Source organism: Excalfactoria chinensis, chromosome 3 (genome assembly GCF_039878825.1).
Source record: "Excalfactoria chinensis isolate bCotChi1 chromosome 3, bCotChi1.hap2, whole genome shotgun sequence".
In the NCBI taxonomy this organism is placed as follows: Eukaryota; Metazoa; Chordata; class Aves; order Galliformes; family Phasianidae; genus Excalfactoria; species Excalfactoria chinensis.
In genome coordinates this window covers 91,785,640-91,810,968 of record NC_092827.1, presented here as the reverse complement: position 1 = coordinate 91,810,968, position 25,329 = coordinate 91,785,640, and the positions used below count along the sequence as shown (strand labels likewise).

At 39.8% G+C, this 25,329-nt stretch overlaps 1 protein-coding gene across 3 annotated transcripts in view; it reads right to left on the bottom strand.

Annotated features, from left to right (window-relative positions):
• PLCB1 (phospholipase C beta 1) overlaps nt 1-25,329 on the bottom strand; it is a 359,203-nt gene that overhangs the window by 156,045 nt on the left and 177,829 nt on the right. The window contains exon 1 of one of the 3 annotated variants that reach the window (XM_072331036.1): nt 8,953-9,028. The exons of the other annotated variants lie outside the window; for them this stretch is intronic. The gene's annotated coding sequence lies outside the window, so the exon portion shown is untranslated. Of the gene's footprint in view, nt 1-8,952; nt 9,029-25,329 lie in introns of those variants that run through there. 3 annotated transcript variants of the gene reach the window in all.

Genomic DNA, 25,329 nt, shown 5'->3' with positions numbered 1-25,329 from the left:
GATAGGACTGCCTGTCTGTTTTTATTCTCTTTCACATACTTGTCATTCCTTTCTTCCTTTCCCTGGCTGAAGCTGTTGCTCACAGTATCACTGCTGGTGATGAACTGCAATCACATCAACAAAAGAAGAGGCTAACCTTTTCCCCTCATATTTATGGTCAAGTATAAGCCACATCTCTGATGGATCACCCTCTAATTTGTCTAAAACACACATTTGTCATGCATCACAGAACAAACTGAAACCATATTTGAAATGGGATGATTTATTTTTCAAAGCAAAGTCATCCCCTCTCCTCCCCCCAGAAAATAAGAGATAATTTGGAGCTGGCTTTAGAAATGCACAGTAAGTGGCCAACCAGGCAGTATCAGCATGATATGGTCTTCCAAATCACAAAACTGTTCTCCAGGTTTTAAAGGCAAGAAATAAGACAAATGATTCTCTTTGGGTTGGCTTGTTAGGATGGGTATTTTTCTATTCTCTTTGTGACTTCTCAACAAAATCTGAAACACACAATTCCTTCTAGCAACATATTATCTGACTGCAATGTAGCACCTATTAATAAAGGGCATCCACTGTGTATCCTGAGGCACTTAATACAATCTTCCACGTGCTCCATTGCACAGACTTAAAATAGATTATTACCTACCTATAGCTATGGATTCAGTGAAAGGAAGCAATCTTGATACTAACAGAATTCAGGGCCTCACTCACCACTGCCATGGGTGTATTTGCCATGGCCAAAGAGCTCTGCTCCTTTATTACCACACATAGCTGCAAATGCTGCTGAGCAGATCAGCAAAATATTCTTTACCAATATCTTGAAGACTACCAAAGTTCTACAAACCAAAGCTTGTTTAAAATGTCAGCAGGTTTTCCCATGGAGATGAAGATCCTCTGCTGATAGGAAAGCATATGGGGGAAAAAAAAACACACACACAAAAGAAAAAAAACAAAAAAACAAACCAACCACCCAGACAGTATGACCAAATTCAGCTTCTTTTATGTAAATTGGATTATTTTGATAATTCCATTTTAAGGAATGAGACTGAAAGTCTGATGCTGTTTGCAGCTGTATTTAATATACTGGCTCATGAGCAGGCAGACTGGCTTTGAGAGTAAGCTCTTTGCAAGACTGGGGCCTCATTATGAACATATCAATCTCTTAGGGAGACATTCAGAAGAGTGATGTCTATTAAATACTGATCATAGTCATTTTTTAAACATCTAAGTTAGCGAAGCTCAGTCATTTTAGGGAACACATCCATGGGATGCTCAATAAGCAGCAGGCTATTGATGAACCTCATTTAAGTCACACCACTTTCTTTTGCAACACAATGATTTGATGATTTCTGACAAAGAAAAACTTTACAACTCTCTTATTGAAAAGGTTTGGCTGTTAGTTTGCATCTCCTCTCCCACTGAGGTCCAGCAGAAACTGCAGCTCAAGGAGCAAAGCTGCCTGAAGAACAGCTCTTAGTCCAGGCCAGGAAAGCCAGTGTTTATGCTGGGACCTTTCTGCAGCTAAAGGGCTGACAGATTCCCAAGGGAAGATGTGAAATGTAAGCAGGAGAGTACAGAGGAGGTAACAACAATGGCACAAACAGCATTAGAATCCACTACAGATCAGATGGCCTACCTCAAAATGAGGCAAGAGGTGGGCAGAAGACTCAGCCCCTTTGGGAAATAAAACAAAACAAAAACCTCCCTGTTTGTTTCTGCAATCTTCCTTTTAGAAAACTATCCATGGAAAATATACCGTAAATCAATGCAAAACAAAAAATAGAAAGTAGATGAAAAAGCAGCCAGAAACAAGAAAAAAGGGACCATGGAATTTCTACCACATTCACAAGCAACCACTGAATAAAGATGATTTGTTAGAAACCAGGATCCTGTGTACAGACAGATCAAAACAGATTTCAATCAGGCTTCCAAACTTTCTCCTGCTGTAGCTTCTTCCACTGGAAACCATAAAAATAATGTAAACCTAAGGTGTTTAATGACAATGACACTTTAATTGCAATCCCTGCAAAGACTGCATTCAGCTGTGGCTGCAGTGATGAGGACGTAGCTCGGTGCTGAAATTCCAATCCCTGCATGATCTCCTCTGCACATACAGCAAGTGCTGCACAACTTTTAATACGATCACCGTCTCTTTTGACTTGTTTCTAAAGACTTGCTACACGCCATCTGCCTGAGAGGATGCGCTGCTTCTATTAAAGCACGCTGCCATACGCAAAACACTGACGTGAGATTTTACAGATCAGCCCTCGTAACCAATTAGCGACACATTTCACAGCATTTCATTTGAAGCAGGGAATCACGACACAAGCAGCAGCCTGGGAGCTCTACTGCTGCAGGTCACCTCATGCTGCATCAAGTATTTGGATATCAGATAAATAAGGAGGCACAAACACTTCTCCCTATTACCTTCCTCCTAACAACCTCAATTTGCTATCCAACTTCCCTTTACCCTCTCCAAGCCAAAAGCATTTAGGATTTACTTTGTGCAGCTCTCAAGCACTGACTTGAACACATCCAAGGTGTCACCTTGGATGCAGTGCAACCTCTCGTGTTCCTAATGCTTCACTGAGCAATGGCAGTGTTCCTGGGAGCAGCTGCCTGTCCTCAAGAGGACGTTAAGCATGAGCAGAGCCTGTCAGACTCTAAAGACTTCCCTCAGGGCCTAACAGTTATGGACGACATAATGGCCAACTGGAAGAGTACCAAAAGACTCAGAACTTTTAGGTTCCTGAAAATGATGCAACTCAAGTGCTGCAAGATGATCTTTCTTGGTGTCTGAGGACACTGATTTAAAATAAAAATGATCTACGTGAGTAATTATAGAAAACACCACAGCCTGAGTTGAACAGTAGTAACAGTAGTGTATATTGTCCTATTTCTCATTTACATGTGCTGTCCTGATACCACAATTTGTGTGTCAGGCATAGATCAGGACTCCTTTGTCTATACTGCATGTAGATGAAATTACACAAGCATGCCCTGTGTACAACAGTCCAGTGCACATAACATGTCATACCTTCCCAACTCCCAAGCACCTGCCAATCAAAACAATTTTCTTCTCCATCTCATGCAGTAAAACATCACCTTTCAGATGTCAGTTAAATACAGAAGTCCTACTGAAGCAACAGGTACATGAGGGATCCCAAAGCCTCCAAAAACCAGATGGCTTAAAAAAACCAAAAACACACCCACCAAACCCTATGTACAAACTCAGTGTAAATCAGCTGCTTCCATCATTCCTGTCAATCTGACTTGTGCTTTCCAAACATCCTCTATTTCTGGCACTACAAGTCTGGGAACATTCTTAGTTCAAAACACTATATTTAATGAAGAAAAAATTTCAGTTACACAGGAGTAGCTAGAATTGCATGTTTAGTTGTACATTTTCAAGGTTTTACATGTTTTTTACTTCTACATTCCTTAGTCTCTAAAGTTTTTAACGATCCCATACTGTTTTACTTGTGTCCTGATGACCTCAACACTGGAAAAGATTGGAACAAAACTTAAAGTAGACTTCAGTTCCAGTGTGTGGAAGAAGATTTTCAAGAATTCATAGCTGTTTTGTTTGTTGTTTTTTAATTTTTCTAGTGCTTTAGGTATCCCAGGAAAGAGGGAGAGGGGAGAAAAAACAGAAGCTTAATTTGACAGCTTCATATGCAAAGAGATGTCCATGAATCACTCAATCATTATGCTTAAATTAAACAAAGAACCTTGTTAAAACAAGACTTTACATTGTAACTCTGGCCAAGAAAAAACTCCCACAGATTTTCCTGAAATAGAACAAAATCTTATCTTCAAGAATGCCTTATCAGAGAGTGTTCATCAACAAAACTGTATATACACATATATATATATAGCTTGTACATTTTGAATATTTGACCCAGATTCCCAAATGCTACATCTTAACACTTGAAGCACAAGTAGCTATAGCAGATGCACAGAGAGTTAGAAATACTGAGCTACTCATAAAACCAGACTATGGATAATTCAGGACTTAGCAGATTCACAAAGCACTGACTTGCTAGCCCACAAAGCACCTTTCCAGGCAGGAGTTTTCCAGCTACCCCAGCCAGGAACAAAATACCCACCTGACAGCCTCCTCTCTCCCTACAGAGCACATGAGATGCAGATGAGAGTGGGTTACAGGAGACAGGTTTGGGGCCCCACACACCAACCCTGTCCATGCAATGAGACCAAACCCCTGTGCTGCCTCTTAGGAAGTGGAGAGCTGCAGCGGTGTGAACCTCAGAAACAAAATACTCTTGCTAACTGAATTAAATTCACCACTACCAACACCCATTCAGATCTCAGAGCTGGTTCAGATGCTGTTCCTGTCACACATCCCTTAGCAACACTACAGGCCTGAAAACTTCCAAGCAAGTGGATTGACAGACTCGACTATCTAAGTAACACATTTCTTCTCCCTCCTTCCTTTGTTGAGATCAAAGTAAAACATATCAATAGTTTATCTTTCAGCAATGCCTTTCATTGACTAGACAGAATGTCCATACATGGGAATCACACCTACAGAACTCGATGAAAGGATTCTGTCTGTCTTTCTTAATGACAATCATGTGAAATGAATATACTCCAATTAGTACATCAAAGATACTCAAAACAGTGTTCTCCAAACTGTCTTCTGTACTATTATGCAGAATTCACAGGAAGTTTGATGTGCAAATATACCCATTTATGTGACCAACTCACTTCTACCGAATTCACAATCATTAATCCTGGAATGTTTAGTCCAGTAAAAATAAAACGTGCCATGTGTTATGTTCACAAATCTGTCTTCACACATCTTGCAAACGTGTATCAGATCAGAAAATGACCAAAATATCAGCAAACCTTCTTTGAAACTGCTTCTCATTTCTAGGGATAAAAATGTGTCCCAGTTTGGCACAGTATCTCTACAGCCAGAAATGCACAGAAATAATGCCAAAGTCTTGTTTAAAATTGAATCCTTCATTTGGGACTATAATTCCCGTGTAAATTATCTCAGTGTGTACAAAACCAAAGGATGTTTCTTAAAAGATGACTCTAAGCAAATCTAACTGGACTCAAGTTGACCATCTGCCCATCTAATTACATGGAGCATTTCTAGAGTATTGCCCAGCTCCTCCAATGGAGCAGATGGGCTTGGTTCTGCTTTCTAATGTCCATTTTTTTTCTTAGAGTTTTGGTTTTGCCAGCTTTAAATTGGGCACAGTTTAAAGACTCTGCATTCCAACCAAGCCCAAGGGTGAACGCAAACTTCCTAATCTACCACATGCAATATTTCTCAAGGGTTTTTTTTTTGTTGTAGTTGTGGTTAACATGAAAATACTTCGTAATTTAAATTAACATAAACTGAGACAACTTAGAAAAGGCAAAATATCTAGAAGAAATCTACTACCATTAACACTGGATGTTTTCTAGCTCACTGAAGTTTTTATCCCTTCCTATTAGCTGCAAAGGGTTTGTTATTTTACAAAAGACCTTTAACACACCACCTTTCACTTTTTCCCTTTTCAGAGTACTCTGAGATTTTCTCCAACATGACTTTAAAGAAAGAGATGAAGAGAAAGCTCAGAAAAGAAACATCTCTCATTTTCATGTTCCTTCTCTTAATTTTCCCAAGTCTATATTAGACTATTGGAACTATAAAGTCTTCCAATCAAATGATTTGGACAGTGGCTTATATACCACATACAAGCAGGAATTGCTGGAAGATCAGCTGAATTTCCATATATCTGTAAATCTCCCAAGGTACTGTTCCTCCAATTAAGAAACATTGTTGAGAGTTATTTTAATAGGCTTACTTCAGAGAGAGGGGTACATCCAACTATTTATACAGCATTTGTAAAAATCTAAATGCTTGGAACCAGTTGAATGAGAGGAACTGCATGAATGCCTACCACACTTTTGTGAGTGCTGTATAATGGCTAAAGCTTTCATTTTAATGTATTTTTTCAGCTGGTGGAAGTATGCATATCCAGACGGTCTGTAGTGCTGAATGCATCAACTACCTAGCAGGTATAAAAATAACAGAGGAAACACAGAAAGCTATAATTGAAAATATCTGACTAACGAGCTGCTTCTTATCACACCATTTCAGTTACACAGATATAAAAGAATGAGACATCCTGCTTGGTCACGCTAGCATTATTTCTTACCTGCTTGTAGGACATATTTTTCTGTTGTCGCTGGGAGAACTCTAGGTTTTAATAGTTGCTATAACTACTTTTTTTTCAATTACAAAGTCATATGGGATGCATATCAGTAAAGGTTTCAATTTACCTGATTTTAATTGCTGTGAACAACCACTATTCCCATTACGTTCAAATATTTAATTCCAGGAAACTCATTAGCAGTATAGCAAACAAATTCAATGATGCAGCAACAGATTCTGCCCTAGTGACATCATGGGGAATGGCATCAACACTTGCAGAAATAGAAGTACAAGCTGCTCCTGCTTGAGCTCCAAGCACACTTTTTGCCCTCTTGGACAGTACCAGCTGCTCAGCCCTTGCAAACTAGACAGTGATCCTTCTCACACTGGCACACCCATTTCATTTCCAAAGGCAGGTTCTAATGCACTTCAGTTGTCACAAAACCTTAACTTCACTTTATTACATACCAGTAAAATAACTCAGAAGCAAGGATACATTTACAGACTCTTGAAACCTGGTGCACAATTAGACAGCACAAATGAGCCTACTTCCTGCAGGTCACCTAAGTAGGATTGCCCCAGCTCACTGTCACTGTCCAGCTCTGCAGGCATCCAAGCCAGGCGCCACAAAGGCAAGGGAGCATTCATTACTTCAGAGATGTCTGGACTCTGAAATCCTGATTCCTGTCACAATATCAGCTGAAAAGCCACATGGCTAAGTAATTCATCCAGGTGAGGTCAGGGCTTAAGATGATAAAGTATATGTAGTAATCTATAATCAAAACAGAAATGATTTAAGATTGTTTTTTAAAAGTTGGTCAGCATCGTTTTACTCCTGAGAAGGTGATTTTCCTAAGTAGATCTTCACTTCCTTTTTAAATGTGTAACAAAAAAAGAGCAGAAACAGATTTTAATTTTAGAACTCAAAATGACTTCTAAGAAAAAACCAAAAGCAATCAATTAGGAGTGTAAGAACTACAGATGTGTCTTCTGGCTGTATCTCTCAAGCAGAGACAAAGGAAACCAGGAAAAAAATGCAGAATTTGGATTTGTGTGGTTGTGTGATAAATTAATCTCACCACCTGTGAAAAGTATAGGAAATGTGTTCAGTCACTGCTGAGAACATTCCAAAAGAGCAGTCTTTGAGCTGCTGCAGAGAGAAGAAATTCTGCAGGGAAGTCACGAGCATTATTTTAAGCAGCTTGTTTTGCATTCTATGTTATTGAGAAGTAATCAACAAAAAGAATATTAAACATTGTGAATGGACTGATCTGATATTGGACTAAGAATCGTCTAACGCATCAACTTGGAGAACAGACGTAGTGGAAATCCTGGATACTACATACTCATGAGCAGCCAAACAATATCAGAATACCAAGATGAGCGTATTGGAAAATGATCCCCAAACAAAACTGACTGCATCATCACAGCAAGAAAAATCCAGCTGCAAACCCTGAGTGACAGAAACCAACTTCTGTGTATACGTTATAGAACTGAACCAAAATTTGCCCATACACACATATGGAGCACTACAAAAAACAACTACTTGAAGCAATCAGGTCCAACTTGATCCTTCAAGTTTCTCCTTTCCTGTTAGTTTTTCTTATGGTTTAGAGGAAAACCAACAAGGTCAGTAGTTAACATTCTTAACAGAATCAGACAAAACTCAGTGAAGAGCTCTACAATTAAAAATACATCTGCATCCTTGATAGTCATTGCTTACTCCTTCCCAAGATGGAAATAATTAAACATCATATTATGAACGTGTAAGGAACCAAAGGATGTTCAAAACCTCAGAAACAGCCACAAAAACTTTGATAATCCCCGAATACAAACGCCAAATGAGGCAGTGAAATGAAGAGAAAACCAGAATTCCACATTAACTTAAATCCTTAATAACTATCCTAACATCAACAATGTTGACCTGGACTTACAGCAGTTGAGAAAGAGTGCAAAACGGCAAAGGAAATTTTACTTTTTTTCCTTGCTCAAATCATGCCAGTTTGCAAAGAATTCAATTTCTTACACCTTGGAAGGGAACAAACACTTTTCTTCCTAATATCACTTGCTAAATGATAGGAAGACTCTTAGTTATCCAAGAATTTAATGAACTACATCCAACAACTTAAGGCTGTTTCATTTAGATAAGAAGCTTTCCAACCAAAAGGATAAAACAGCTTTCAAAACAGTGGAAAATAAAACATATTCCTGCGTGCATAAAACACCCAAGCAGATAGTTAATTCAATAAATCAGCTTTTAGCTGCAGAAAGTGGAACAAATGGACCTGACAGCCAGGCTACAGCCAAAGAGTATGCAAAGGGCTGAGGAAAGTCCTGGGCAGTTTTGTAGTCCCTGTTTTGTAACACTTCCTGAGGATCCCCAGCAGAGCATTTGACTGAGCAAAACCATGCACTGCAGGGTTTGACAGAAGTACTTCTGAGAGATCATAAGGTCTAATGCTTTTTGAAAAGTGAATTCCAACTATTCCATGCACATAAAATTATGGCACTTGGGGTACGCTTCATACACCTGGATCCTTTCCAACACACAGTTAGAGTGTACCAAACTGGAAGAAGCCTCTGCAAATATGAGAATATCCTCTCTGTCTCTTCCACAAATCATTACCTGACACTATGTGTTTTCACATACAGTTCCTATAGAGGCAGGACTTACCAGTGTGCGCCAACTTCTATACAAAACTTAAAAGCTTTTTAAGGTAGGAAATAATGCAAGAATGGTAGTAATAGTTAGCCGAAGATTATCTAAAGGAAAAACTCACCAATGCTGATGATCACTGCCTTCAATTTAGCTGGAAAACACTGAGGCTGGTCACCCAATCTCCACAAAGGAGCAATCTCCAACAGAGATGCTGCCTTAATGGTGGTCAGCCCTTAAATGAGTCTAGAAGGGGTGGAGTCAAGCTCCAACCCTTCCGGGAGCACAGCTGAATTACCTTCACCTGTGCTCCCACAGCAGACCCAACATTCGCCTCAGCTGATTAATCAGAGGTTCAGGCTGTGATTACCCATTTCCTATACAAGCTTCTATAAAACATTTCAGTTGTGATGGTTTTCATCAATTTAAGCTTTTTTAAAAATGGCCTGGCCCTTATCCAGTAGTTTGTAATTTCTTCATTTAGACTAATCAGATAAATCAAACAGTGCAAAGCACTTCTAACATAATGCATCAGTGAGAGACACACAGACCTTCTGACACAATGAACCAGTGAGCTTTAATATTAGACCATGGTGAAGGCTGTTTTGTAAACAGTTTATCATGGTATTTAATTACACTAAATAATTTAAGATAAGCCTTTGCTCTCCAAGACCTGTGTGCTTCTGAAGGACAGTTTTGACTTTCCAGCTAAGGTAAGGAACAGCTGTATTTGCAGTGCAAAGCCAATTTCAACAATGATCAGCTGCCAGAAAGGAGCAGCAGACAGGAAGATTGTCTGAAAAAGCAGCAATTGTAAGAAGATTTACGAAAGCTAGGCCTTAGTTTAAAGCTGAAAGGATTTAAGAAGTTTGGATCAGACCAACAGTGAATGAGATGCACAGTTTAACCCCTGATGCTGCTATTGGTTATTCAATTGCAATTGGCTATCCAGAAATGCACACCACTTCCTCTGTTCAACAGGCTGCAAAGATAGAGTGATCCTAACCTCCAACAGGAACCATTAATTCACTTTAAAAGGTAGATCTGATGTTTCACAGTGTAATGCACAAATATGCTGCAATTCTAGAGTTCCTTCTTTCTTCTTTTCTCCTTTGCCAGGAAGTAAAGAAACAAACACAAAGAATGGACATCTTTTCAGATAAGAGAGGCCATAATGCACTGAATTTCAGTGTTTTTGCTTCCACGTTTTCCTCTTACCTCAGTAAAGTCAAGTGTACTGAATTTTTCTTATATTCCTACTAACTGCTCTTGCTTGAGAGTCTTTTTCCCCCAATAAATATTTTCTAGAAGGAGAAATAAATGTGTCTTGCTTGCAGAGCTAAACAGACTCTGAAGTAATGAAGCATATAAGCTCAAAAGTTAAGACTTTCCCTTCCCAGAATGACTACGTACATGAGGATGCTGCTTTGACAACCCAGAAGAGCTTTTTTTTCCAGTCAAAGTGCTGCAGTGATGCTTGTGTCAGCCGCCCCTTTACAGGGGCAGGGAGTAAATTGTCAGGAAGTCTGGAAATGTCCTTTTTTTTTCAACAAGTGATTTTGCTTTTAATCCTGTTTAATAATGAAGTTTCTGCAGGATGGGAACAACAGGTTTCAGGAGAAGTAACATGGGGATGCTTCCTATTTGGGTAGGAAAAAAAGTGAAGCCTTATATCTTCCCTTGGAAAAATACTGTAAACAATAAAACAAATGGCGAATGGAGGTATTACAAAGGAAAGCTCTGGGCAGAATTCCCAAAATAAATTTATTTTTGCTTATCATGTTTCTAATCTATTTTTAAAACCCAGCTACTGAATAGTACAAATACCCTGAACAGTATAAAACTCATGTAAATGACAATATCTTCTTAATCACAGTTGTTGGAATATACCCCAGTATCTGATCTACTGAGTACTGGAGAAAACTTAAGTTACAGAACAGTAGGACAATCAACACACACAAACTTACTCCTGTCCTCCACCCAGCTGATTAAAGCCTACTATTTTGATGAAATCTTTAGCGAACACATTTTAAGGTCTCATTTACTTTCTTGACATTGCTCATCAGTCAGCACCCTTATAGGAAGGTTACAGTTCAATCTGACAAAGTTTTTATTATGCAGCACTAAATAAAAGGGAATTTCCATATTCTTAATTTATCTTTACCAAACATTAGACTCTGGATACCTGATCTTTGTTATTCTGATGCCACGTCTGGCTTTTCTCTCTTTTAACCACTGTAGTACATAGAGTCTGATTCAGATGTTTAAAGCACAAGTGGATGCAATATCGATGTCCCTCCAATAGCTGCAGGATATTCTAATCTATCTGAAAAATTAGCAAAGCCACTTTACTAACTTGCTTGATGGTTTCAAAGAATTAAACATGATAGACAAATACAATGGACTGAAATTAATAACGTATTAAAATAAATAAGAAAAACTGACTGAAATTTTTTTAACATATGCATTTCCCAGAAGTAAAAGCACTTGCAAAAGCCAGGCTGACAGCAATCCAAGATGAAACTTCTGAGAAGAATACTGAGACACTTCTTGCCTTGATGTCTGACTCTCCTCTGCTGTCATTTTGCATGTCACTTGATTTTTTGCTTTCTTGTCCCATTTGTAATTCGAGTCTAATTATACTCACATCTTTTGTCAGGCATCTCATGATCGGTAAAGCTGGGAAGTGCTACCCATGCTTGTCATTTATATGCATGTTCCAAGAAAAAGCTCAACGCTTCTTGACAGATTCAACATCTTCTTTCTTCATCTTCCTGATAGCGTTTCTCCACAAACTCGTGGTTGTTTTTGTGTTTTTTGTTTGTGTGTGTGTTTGTTTTTGCCTATGTTTTGTTCTGGTTACTCAGGATGTATAAAGTTTCTGGTAAAAAATAAATTTATAAAATTCTTCTTAGAAGTCAAGGAAAATCACAGTGCAGTTATTCAATGTTGGCCACATTTGGTCTAAGACTGGGAGGAGAATATTCATATAGCCAACTCTAGGCATGTAACGCTGGAGAGGCTATCAGAGGGTGACTGTCCCAAAGCAGGAGCCTCAGCCAGTTATTTAGTGTTATAGAATGATAGCTGAAGGCCCTTGATTCTCTGCACATCCCACTGGAGTCAGGATGATTGGCTCAGGTCATTACGGTGCTGTTCATGGAGGCTTTCCATGCTCTTTTAGCAGCCTATAAATATAATGGCAAATTCCTGCTCCAGTGAAAGGATTGAAATGGATCGAGAATGAAAGCACAGAGCATAGCAAGCTTATTTGCTTTTTACCAAACCCAATACAGCACTTAACCAACATGCATTAGAATAAGCAAGCTGCTCTGGAAGGATGCCCACTGACTTCATGAACTAAGAAGAGGAATTACTGAAAGGTGACTTAGTGATCTCAATCGATTTGGTGATACGGAGAAAACAGAAAACTTGCATCTGTGCAGAAGGAAAGAAGACACTCTTACATACATCAAAAAGTAAGCCAGCCTCTAGAGACCTTCTCTAAGATCCCTTCCAGACAGTGAAGTAATGCTTACTGTTACAAAGCAAACACCCATTGAAAAATCAGGATTGTATTTTTTTAAAAGCTCAGAGCAACTCAATGTGTTTTTTCCCCACAGATCAAGTGTCAGCAGCAGCTGAGGAAATACCTGACCACAGCATATTTTATTAGATCAACTGTCACATAAATTCTCCTTCGACTGAGAAAATGCACAGCCACAAACAAAAATAGGGGAAAAAAAAAAAAAGAAAAGCAAAAGAAGGATTTTCCTCAGTGGATTTCTCTGAAAGTTGTTTAAAAGTGCTTCCAAATTCTAAATGAATGGCATTAGTAGAAGAATGATGTACGTAGACTTCAGAGATGCTGAATATAACATACAGGCAGATCGTATGGGCTAACTGCAGTGCAAGCCATACTCATCTACCTTCTGGATCATTTTGCTATGTCTTGGCAGAAGCACTGAAGCAAGGACAAAACATTTACAAGGTAATGCATCAAGATTATAGAACAAAATATGAATGCAAAGCTTTGCTCAAAAGGCAGCTCAACTATCTGTAGATTGTGTGGCTCAAATATCAAGACACGTTCAGTGTGCACTAAAAGACATTCCCCCTAGTTGATTAGGTCAGAGGAGCTGCTGAAGCCAACCACAGCTTCCCCCTTGCCTCCAGGTTCAGTTTGCTTTCAAAGGAAGGATGCTGATCTCATATTGCGGCTATGGGTGACCCAGCTGTTCAACAAAATAAACACAACTTTAGGACACCGATTCTTGTGACATCCAGGTATGGTAACTACGTATGTGTCACCATCCTATCCAGTGGCCAGGAAGGGCTGTGATCAGGACTTCATTGCACCATTTGTTGCACCCTGAGAATAAAAAGATTTGTGATGGAATGTGCTGCTAACTCCCAGAAGTGAAGCTGTACCATGTGTAACAAAGTGTATTAAGACTTGTCTTTGTGAATAATCCCATTGATTTTTACATGAAAGCCAGAATGAGTAAGCCCCACATTCAGCTGATAATAAAGAAGATACCCACAGAATACAGAAAGAGTTTAGTAGGTGTGGGCCTCTTTCATGTAATGCTCCCAGATGGGATATAATAGTAATGGGGCAATAGCTTCCGACTGATGGCAGAGTAATTAGACAATACTGAGTCAAGCAATGAAGTGTGTCCCTTCCTCCTCTTAGTGATGCTGATTTCTCTCATGACTTTTGATGAGAGCTGTGCTTACAAGGAGACTAAGCACAGAACAAATCTAGAGTTGATATCTCAGTTGTGCTCAGTCCCTAAATTTCTGGTGTGACTCACACTGATGGGGCGATACGTACACAGCCAAGGTGTCACCAGACTGGCCAGCGGATGCTTAACTGAAGCACCTGAATGGTCCTATTAAAATCAACATACTGCAGATTCACACAGAAGAGATGCTGAAATTTTACCCCTTTTTTAATTTTTATTTTTTTATTTTATACAGGATTACATTCTTTTTATATGTACTGTAAAAACCCTTGACATTTCCAGTATGGCTGGAATGGGCTTTCCCACAAAGAACAACAGTTTATTTGTTGTTTCGATGTACTACTTTCTGACATGTTTGTTTCAAAAGGTGTAACAGTATAACACGAGCTTATGAAATAAGAAATGCCTTTTAGGGAAATGTACACACATTCGTAAAAGTTCTTATTTAAAATGAGTAAAAAATAAGCCCTTAAAATCTTTGAAGAGTTACACTGCTCAGAAAGAAAATGCTGAGAAAACAGATTGTTTTTTGGGTAGTAGAAGCAATGAGTAAGTGGCTTTGATATTTGTAGAACAGTGCCACCCGCAACAATGACATTTGCTTTTTCCTTTCTAAGACTTATTTTAAATATTTATACTTGAAGTTAGCAAGAAGATTCTTCGTGGTATGAGATACAAAGAAGGAAGTCTTTCTGAGGAGAAACAGAAAGGCTTTCTGTTAACTCGTATGCTTCGGGAACAAAACAGTGCAAAAGCAGATAGAAAGGAGGGCTCACATGCCTAAAACAGTTGTTCTAGATAGATAGATAGGATGTTTTTCAAGTGTAATTTTAAATCTACTATTGAACAGATTCTCATAAACCAGAGACCCAGAACTACCATCTCCAAGAACCTGGAATTGAAATCAGTATAATCCATTTTCTGGAATGAGAGAAATAATGCTTGAGGAAGATGAATTATTAGAGAAGAACTAATTTTTGTTTGGTCAACTATGGTAATACCTACACCTGTGCACTCTCAAAGAAAGAGAAAAGGAAAAGAAAAAGAGGAAAAGAAAAAGAGGTCCACCAATGTGCTAGATCAATGACTCTCCCAGGGCACAATGACAACTTCTGAAGTTTCAAACTGTTTTATGATACCATGGAAATAAGGCACAGAAATAAGAGCTTTCAGGTTGATATTGCTATCCTTCTTCCTCCAACAGTTTCAGTTCTTTGTTCAAACTCCTCTTGCAGGACATGAAATTGGTCATTTCCGTGGGTCACTGTTTCAGCCCATGCGGCTCTCTCTATAGTGAATTCCAGCAGCTGCCATCCTCGACTTCGTTTAGTTGAAAGGAAAATTAAATGCACTCCAAATAATCAGCCTGTGTTACAGTTTTCTTTTCTGCTGTTAGGGTGCAATAGCTGGGCCTTTATTTGCTGTTAACAGGCTCAGAATTAGTTTTGATAAAATAATGTAGTGTTTGTTTAGCTCTCAAAATAGAGATACATAAAAATGCAAGGCAAGTTAGCTATGCGGACAGCTATTAAGTGGAATCAAGATGGGTTTTAGTAGCTTTAGTACTTCTAGCTGCTATCAAATTAAACTAATATATTCATTTAATTTCTAAAAAGAAAATATGAATTTTAAAGTACTTCAGCAAATTATACCGAGTCATTGAATGCAATTCACTATTATTTATCCACTTTTTTGAACCTCAGTCTTTGTTTAATACTTTTTAGATTCATATTCACAACATTGTCAACCTCAAGCATTCAAAAGCCATGAGTCACCTACCTTTCAAAGAAAGGAACTAAAAATACAGGCTGTACATTATTATGATTGTTATCCTGGTTATTATTAATAACAAAATCTTGTAAGTTCTCTGCTTTCCTAAACTGATTCCTGTGCCTTCCGTAGCTCATATTTTCAATCTGTTTGTCACACCCAGGGCAAATGTACAGTGAAGGTGAGATTCCTCTAAGCTGCTGCTGACTGAAATGGGGAGCAAAATTCAGAGTCTGTCCTCGGACAGAATAGCCATATAGGAAATGTGTACATCCCAGTACAGCTCTGCCCCTGTGAACTGGAAGTGCTGAACAGGAAGTCTGAATATAAGCACCAAATAATGAAATGCACAGGTAATAGATACAAAGAGAATACGGAATTTTTGCAGTAAGTTGCTGTTAAAATTTTGACAAGAGACATTTAGGGATCTATCCCAAAATTCTGTGCAGTTAGTGGCTGTTTTTGAAACATTACAGAAATGCCAGTAATGCTGTTCAGTACCAGCACATACATACTGAATAATAAGAGCATACAATTCAGTCTCGCAAAGGAGTTTCAGAGGTCTCTCACGTGCAGGAAGCAGCATTAAAACTGAACAGTGGAATCCTTCACGACACAAGTCAAACGTAAGGTTAACACTAGAAAAATCTTTCTTCAGCAAATTGTACATCGTTAGCAGTAACCAGTCTACCGCCAAGTTATCAAAGGTGGAACTCTCATGCTTTCTTTCACAGTATTCCAATTATACCTCTACTGTACTGTAATTTCATATTCTTAGCAACAAATGCATCCATACAAGAAGCCTGTTACTTCCTTGCCAGATTTTGGCACAGAACATGCTATTCTTTCACAAGTAGTCAAAAGCTGACTTCTGAATTTTTCTGCCAGCAAAAATGCTCCAGTAGAGCTGTACAGGAATATTTATCCCAGGTACAAAATTGTTCTCATGCTGACATGCTCTATCTTGAGATCAAATTGTATGAATGGATTCCAACTACTGAACACTGACAGGGTTATCTGAAGGGCCAGCATGCTGTCCGTCTTCTCTTTAGCACTATGCCTCTGCATTTAAGTACTGGTTTTTAAATAGTAAAATGTCCATCCTACAATTCCTAACCACACACACCTCATTGCTGATGTAAAGTTCCCCAGTTCCCCATGTGTGTCCACAGCTATTTCTGGACAATCTTCTCCATGTGAAGAGCCTACTTTGATTAGAGTAACGGAACAACTCAACACAACATCCCAGGAAGGAAACCAAGCATTGAAATCTCAGCCTCGTCAGGCAACTGTAAAACTGTAACTCTCAGAAAGCCTGTTCGCTGTAAGAGTGGTCAGGTGCTGGAATGGGCTGCCCAAGGAGGTGGTGGAGTCACCAACCCTGGAGGTGTTCACAGAGTGTTTGGATGCTGTGTTGAGGGGCATACTCTAGTGAGAACTATTGGTGATGGGTGGACGGTTGAACTGGATGATTTTGTACATCTTTTCCAACCTTTGTGATTCTAGTACTCTCTGATATTATTTCCTTGTTTTCTCCTCCTCTGAAAGTCTTACCATATAGACCTCATAAATATTTTCCACGCGAGGCCTTCTGTACTGGTGTCCACAGTTCAACAGTTTTCACTGACAGCAGATGAGATAAAGCAGGGAGCTGTAACTAAATAGGTGGTATCGACAGTCACCTCAGTATAAAGCTATTCACATCTGAGTTCATGCCTACACTGACACCTGTGTCATTGCTTCGCCAAACTCAAAATCTTGGATCTTCTGGTATTAAATCTAATCATCCACAAGGAAAAGTGTTAAAAGCAGGATCAAAGAAAAACAAAACTCGGCAAGTAGGATAATGTTATTTTTCCCAAAAGAGCCCAAGGGTATCTATGACAAGCGTGGTTGTTGCTGCATTGATATAGCTGGTTTTCACATTTCAGAGCAAATGTTAGCCAGGAGATAATTCCACCGGTTGGCAGTTCAGGTGCTGGCATGGTGTGAACAAAGCCTCTTGCCAGCACCTCACCTGCCTGCTCGCTGACTAAGAAGGGCTGCAAGGATTTAACAGGCACCTCTCTTCCTGCAGGGCCTCTCCTGGCTTTACACTGAGAAGAAGCTGTCTGCTGAGCAGCGTCTGGCCTACAACCCCTGCAGAATTTCCACTGAAATGATCCAGTCCTTGCCTGAGGAGTCACAAATGCCCCAACTAAAACTATTCTTCTGTTTGCAGCTTACAATACTCCTGGTATCAGTAGCAACTATCTTCCTGCCGAAAAAGGAAGATGAAGATCAAACAAACGAAAGAAATCCCACTAAACAAAAGCTCATTTTAACAGATTGATGCTTGTATGATTGATGCTCACAAAAAGCCAGGAGCTGAGGCTATGACTTTGTTCTCCCTTATCTTGTGATTTCTACTCCGATGCTTGAACAAGGGAGGGCAGACAGACTGGCAAAACAGATGACAAAAAGAAAAGGTTGCCCCGTACCGAAGAAATTCTTTGTTAACCACCCTGAAGCAAAGGAAAACAAACAGCAAAGCGAAGATTCCAGCTCCAAATACTTCTTGAGAAACATCATCTTTTTCTTTTTTTTATTTAAACAAACATCATCTCAGCATTTGATGAGTAGGGAAATGACTTCTCAGCATCTTGCAAAGTCTCTCACGAACACACAGAGCCCAAGGACAGTGATATTTCTGCCTGTAGAGACGTGATGTATGTTTGTAAATGATGGGTAGTGCAAATGATACATAATGAAAAACATAACCCATCAGAAGCAATAATGAGATTACTAGCATGGAAGACCAATGCCCGCTTATTAAATTGTACTTGCAAGAGCATGCTGTTTATTATAAACTTTCTATCGGTAACATAGCACTGCAGCCTGCAGTTCACAAGCCCTTTTTGGATAGAACACCACAGCTCATCCCCACAGGGGTGTGCCTCTGCTGTGAGGTATCACGGGATTCAGGGTGTGTGAGCAGTTTTCTGGAGACAGGAAAAATAAAAGGGAGAATAGCATCCAAAAAGTTTTCATCTGTGTGAAAATGAATGCAAACTTGGAATATCTGTTTTGGAAGTCTTCGTTAATTCAGAACGTCTTTAATATTTCTGTTCATTTTAAAAAGTAGCGCAATACTCCTACTGCATGACTGCATCCTAATCTGTGATTATATTAATCACGTTTTAAATGAGAAGGACATCTACTACCAAAGAAATCATCTTTTCTCAGCACCTCCTGAGAGATCTTCCACTGTGTTTTGAGTTAGCCACTGAAATAATGAGATAGATAGCTTCCTTTGGTTCTGAAGACTGCAGTACTCCTACTTTAAAATACTGACCATGATAACTGGAGGGGAATCAATGAGGATTTCAATCCATTTAGGGATCCCATTGGTAACCTGCAGCTCGCAGTATTCTGGCTTTGTCCTAGATGCCCAATTCTCACCTACACGGTAAGTGAAAAGACCAGACTTCTGTTCCTCCAACTATCTTCCTAATCATCCTGTTTTTATAACCCAAGTGGCATTCAAAGTCACGCAGAAGTGCAAGATGACCCTAATCCTAAAGTCACTTCTGCTTCTAACTGCAGTTTATTTCACTTCTACTTTTTCCAAGATCTCAAATCCACTCCTATTTCAGCTCTATCACTCCATTCATATTTCTCTAATCTCTTGCTCATTTCACTTAAATGGCACATGCTGTAAAATGCAATAAATCATACTGGCATCTTAAATGACTGTAGAAATTGCCTCATGGGGATTTTTATATCCAAGGTTTTGTCTCTGGATTTAGCAACAGCGTGATGTGATACATGAAGCTCAGGGCTCCACACTTACTACCTCACCAGATGTCCATGCTGGTTTATTTTATTCTGAGCACTTAACTGATTGTGAGCCCAGCAAGCTCAGCCCATGATACAAAACCTAAGCCAATTAAAGCTACCAGAGAAAAGATGTGGCGAGATAATTTCTCAGTGTCTTGATCCTCAGGTATGAGGAACAGCAGTGTTGGGGCTGCTCCCTGTGCAATTACAGTAGCTGATAGCTCCACAGTAATTCATTTAAATTCTAAACACAGTCTAATGAGGTGTACTGTAAATAGAAAAGATTCACAGAGAATGACCCTTACTTAAGGCACTTCCCAGCAGACAGAAAAGACCTTGATAATCATTTATTTCAGAAAAAAAAGAATAACAAGTGGAGAAGGCTGGGCATCAACTGTGCCATCAACATTTTATTCTTATGCTTCTATAGCAATCTCCTTCAGCACTCCACAGTAAGCAATTGCCCAGAGAAAATGACACGTGGATTATATGCAAACATACTTGCATATGCCAGATAAGACAGTCGATAAACATACAGTAACTTCAACTTGCTCTCAGAACTGTTGTACCACTACAAAAGTGGATGAAGTTACTTCTGCTATCAAGACATGCTTGCAAATAATAGAGGCTTAAATGGATTTTAAGAAACTTTGCAGATTTAGCTTTCCCAGCATCTAGTGTTAACCATAAGCCAACTTTTCATAGTTGCCACATAGAAAAGGAGACTTTTTTTCTGCTACTGTAAATATCTGGGCCTCCATCATAGGTTGCCAAAGGGAAGGTCTAGAGTGAGAAGGGACTCTTCAAAAGCAATAGAGCAAGAGAGAAAATACAGAGGAAAAAAAAATCAGAGTGCCTGAAAACCTTTAATGATTTCCATCCTGAGCTGAAAATTTCCTGGTATGGCAGTGACCGGCAGCTCAAGTCTCTGGGCACCCCTGTGCCCCACGGTGCAGGGCAGCCTTGTCCACAGCCATAAAAACTTAAAGGTCAAGAGATAAGAGTTTTGTGGGTTTTTAAAGGATTCTTTTCTTTTAGTGCGATGATATCCATGGGAGGTTCTTCCCCCAAATCAACAGTACAGAAAAACCATTCTGCCTCAGAAACAAAGCTCACAGAAGGCAATAAAACTGTCCACTGGTCACAAATCAGGAAGTTTAAAGCAATACAGACAGCAATAAAAGTGTTTGAATGTTATTTCTAAAAACTTCCTATCCAAACCAGCACAGTAGCTTTGCCTTAGCACACAGTTCAAGTAGCTGCTTGTTTATTTATTTCTGTTTCATTCCGGAGATGAATGGGATGAAGCAGGTAGGTAGGACCAGTGAGGCATGATGTGCCTGGCAGCTGCAGTGTAGGCACCCAGTGCTCACCTGCCTGCACCCGGCAGAGCTCACAGGGATAAGCAGGGCTCAGCACTGGGATCACTGGCTGCTTCATGTGGTATAACAGCCTGTAGAGCCAATGCAAAACAAAACCAAAAGCTTCCCGGCAGACAAACAGATCTGTGTCACTGGGCTGCAGAGATTATAGCTCTGCATCTGAGCAGAAAGCGGGCAGTTTCTCAGCAGCTTTAATCATAGTGGTTAGAGGAAAGTCCAAAGCAAGACACTATTTGTTCCTACAAATAAAAGCTTCCATTTGTAAAGCAAAATTTCAGCAGAGAGCAGACTTTTGCATGCAGTGGGTCTGATCCTGCTGTCCAAACCCTCTCTGGGATGCTGACACCCCAACAATTCACCAGGCTCTCAAAGCAACCGCTGTGCAACTCTGCATTAGGCAGGGCCAACGAAGCCATGAGCACAGCCATCTGGAAGCCGTGCTCAATAAGGACATTTTTCAGAGAGACTTATTTCCCACACAGAGAATAAGGTTTATTTGTCTTCACAGAGGTTAATGCTCTGTTCTGCTTCCCTTCTCTCCCAGTGAATAAATTGCCATTCAGGCGCCGTTGCACCCATGGTTACAAAACAGACAGAAAGCTCCTCAATGAATGACTAGGAAAAGTAAAGAAAAAGAAGTTTTAATTAAAGAAAACATCTAGAACAGATATAATATTACTGCTTTCTGCAAGAAAAAGAAGCTTCTCTCAAATATTCTACAGGCACTGAAATAAAATAGCATTTTTTGCAGTGTTGTGGCACACCCTAATTGACAGAGCACCAACAAACTAAAGGCCAACTGTGGAAGTGCGTCACGTGCAGAACAGAAGGGATGCTTTGCTCAGGAATGAGCTGCTAGTTAGAGTTGGTGCTTCAGAAGCTTCTAACTGAGCAGCACTCCTAGAATACAAAAATGTAGTGACTTTGAACATCTGCAGATCTTTGTGGCCCTGAATTCCTTCTAAAATGTGCTCTGCATTTTTATACAGGAAAAACAGACTTGAATGTCAAACTGATTGCTGAAACCCTTTAAAGAACAGAGACTTCTTTAGGTTGGTAGAGTACTCAAAGTCACCTTAAAGGGATACTGTCAGATAAAATTGTTGCAATAATAAACACTGAAATCAGTATTTTTCAATACGACAAGGGAAATGGTTTCAAGCTAAAAGAAGGGTGATTTAAACTGGATATAAGGAAGAAGTATTTTACGATCAAGGGTGGTACTGCACCAGAAGAGGTTGCCCAGATTGGTGGTGGGTGCCCCATTCCTGGAGTCGTTCAAGATCAGGCTGCTCTGGGGCCTGAGCAACTTGCTTGTGCTGTGGGTGTCCCTGTTCACTGGGGGAGCTGGACGAGGTAAGCATCAAGGGTCCCTTCCAACTCAAACAATTCTGTGATACTATTTGATGTCAAAAAAGGCAGTCATAGGTATCCAACCTTTTGTCTGAGTGAAGAGGAATTGACTTGGGCAGCTTATAAAATATATAAAATAGTTAATGTGCACATATGTAAGTAACAAAACTCCTTTTTTTGGTATTTTTATTAGAACTTTATAAAAAGGAGGGGGCAACAAAAATATAAAACTAGTGGGCTGAACATGTGTGGGACTCCAGGGCATCTCCTACCACTCATGTCTTTGTGCGGCTAAACAGAATTGCTCCTGGGGAAGTTTGCAGCAATTGGTAATGCCAAACAAAAGCATAAGAGCAAGTATCAAGAACTTCAAGACTCATAAGAAATCCAGGGGAATGGGCAGCATGGAAAAGTACAATGTATTTGTTTTCACAGACAGAGACTCTTTGAAATCCAAGTAGTAAATGGCACAGCAGAGGAATACAAAGAAAACTAAGCCGATATCCATGATGAGGTTGTCCTTGAGCCCTTACAACCAAACACCTCATTAAAACCAGGAGGGTACAGGATGAATCCCACAAATACCTGCAGAGAAATCTGAAACCAACCAGCATCAGATACCTAAAACTGTACGTCAGAAAGCTGAATTACACAAACCAACCTCACTTTCAGATCTCACTGCTGTTATCTTTTTAATTAGAGAGAAAGGTTAATAAAATCCAGCAGAAATACATTTATTACACTTCAAAGACAAGACTTTGCTAAATTTACCTCCAGTTTCATCCTTAGTTTGTGACTAATGCAGAAATAATAACCTGTAGCTTAATCTTTTTTATTATTATTTTTTTAAGTAATAAATACAGAAAGGTATTGCACAGAAATTCTCCCCTGGGGACTACAAATTTATACTGCAATGATTAAAGTCAACAGCAGCAACAAAGATTTGACAGCTTTCCAAAATCCTGTTGATTCTTTCAGGCAAAGCCCTCAAAGTAATAAAAGCAAACCAAGTTACTGTCCTATGGGGCAACGCGGGGATGGATTGTTACAAATAATACTAACAAACCCAAAGCTTCTTCAGCTGAGTCCTTGGATGTCCTCTGCAAATCTCCATTTCTTTCTTTCTTCTCAAATGCTCTAGTTTATTTTGCTTCAGTTCCTCCTGAAGATGGACATTTATGCAGCAATCGCATTCCAGGCCGGACAAAGGACCCAAGTGTTGGGCTAGGCTCCAATCTGATATTCTTTTTTAGTGCTGAGTAATTTCATTCTTTCAATGAGGTATAATGGATAACTAGATGGAATCGGCAACACAAAGGGAAATGTACTATCTGCCAAGCAGCCTGCTCAGGACTGAATTTTTCATTGACGGAGTTTCATAACAGATCAATACAGAGCTGCAGCTACGCTGAATTATCTCCTGTCTGAACATCTTTAGACTAGCAAGAGTGGCTCAAAGATAATTATTTTGGCTTACAAATGTCATCAGAGTGGCAATGAATCTCAGTAACCAAGACTTTATAGTATTATCCTCTGCAACCTCGTGCAATGTATGAGTTCTTGTCCTGGGGCCCTCTCACACCTACTGTCTAGCACAGTAGAAAAGCCACAGAGATACAAGTTGCACGAGCTGCAAAATCCAAAAGGTCAGGCAAAAGCATCTGTCACAGCAGATCAGAAATAAGACTGTAGGATGAGAATTAATGGCTTTACAATGCTGGTCAGCAAAGGGCTGTATCTGAGGCCTATTGCAAAGAAAATGCTGTTATCTAGAAAGTGTGACCACCTGTGGGGTGAGAAGCAGAGAACAAGTTATGCATGGTGTTGGGACACTGGAACAGGCTGGCAGAAGCTGCCCCTCCCTGGAAGCTTTCAAGGCCGGGCTGGATGGGACTTTGAGTAACCTGGTCTAGAGGGAGGTGTCCCTACCTATTGCCAGGGGTTGGAACTAGATGGTCTTAAAGGTCCCTTCCAAACCATTCTATGATTCTATGATTAAATGACAGGGCTTGGAATAGACTATTTGCAGACACCAGCAATGGCAAGGAAAAGAATTTGAAGATAGCTATGTTTTCGGGTCTAAATTAATCCACACTTTCAGGTCTAACTTGGGGAACTCAAGAAGTAAGTTTGGGATCACAATCTTGTCCTTATTAACTTGCTCAGATCACCTGCTGCTATCGACATCACGCCCGCAGCACATGGATCTATTCCCTGCTACACAGAATGAATCCTCCTGTGCAGCAGCCAGCTGCACGATAAGCATGCTGGTGACATTACATCACTGAAAGAATTCAAAGGAAATTCAATAAACTCCAATTTAATAAATTCAATATCCTGAGCACCTACTTCCCAAGCTTGACAAGGCCTTAATATATGCCGTTGATTATAAATGCCTAAAAAGTACACAGCAGTAAAATGATGTTTATTCAGTGATGTTTAAATTATGACCCTAATCTTATTCATTTTCTCCCTCCCTTGAAGAAGCAAACGTGCTGATCCTCATGTCTATGCCCCAGCCCAGCAGAACTGCATCAACATCACGTCTTGTATGCACTCAGCAGCTGTGCTGCTGGGCACTGACAGCCATCATGCCACTGCTGATCACTTGGCACCAGAGAACTCATCAGTACACTGCATTTGTAATTTCTCTGCTCAAATTTTACCCAACTGTATTTAAATGGATTGCAGTATAATAAGGGAAGGGATAAAACTGTGCAAGATAAGAGAAACCAAGTAAAAAGGACATAAATTTAACACCTTGTGTACAACAGCAATTCTGCTGTTGTAGCATCCCCATCTAAGATGCCCCAAATCAGCGTCTAAGATGAAGCTGTAAGCCACTTCCAGCAGTAGGTCTCAACTAATCTCCACGTACCACAGACTACATTATTTACAGCCCATTCAATACCTTCCCTGTTTTTGTAATCCTACTTTCCTACAGAGTGCATGACTTCAAACCTCAGATACTTAGATTCCCGTTCAGATCCCAATCTCAATCATCTCTTTTGACAGCCCATTTCATTACCTTTAGCTTAATATAAAACATGTGCTGACCTGCAGCCGTCCGTTCTGATTTTTCTTATTTGCAGTGGCAGAAAAAGCAAGAGCGCACACCCACAAGTCTGATCTCCTGTGGTAATTCACCTGGGGTAAGCTATACCTTTTTCTTACCAAAAGCCGAGGGGAAAGCAGGTGCAACTCAGTCATTGACAAGTAATTTGTGGCTTCACTTGACAAAGATTAATTAATATTGGAGGAGAAATGGGAGCAGGAATAGTAAGTGACAGGTCTCCCCGAGGGAACTGATAAACCAGAGAGATGCATTCCTCAACTAACAGGCACAAAAACAAACCACTGAATTTCTCTAAACTCAGGACTACGCCTTAAGGCCACAGCTCCAGCCCATCCCTCCACCCATCAGTGGCT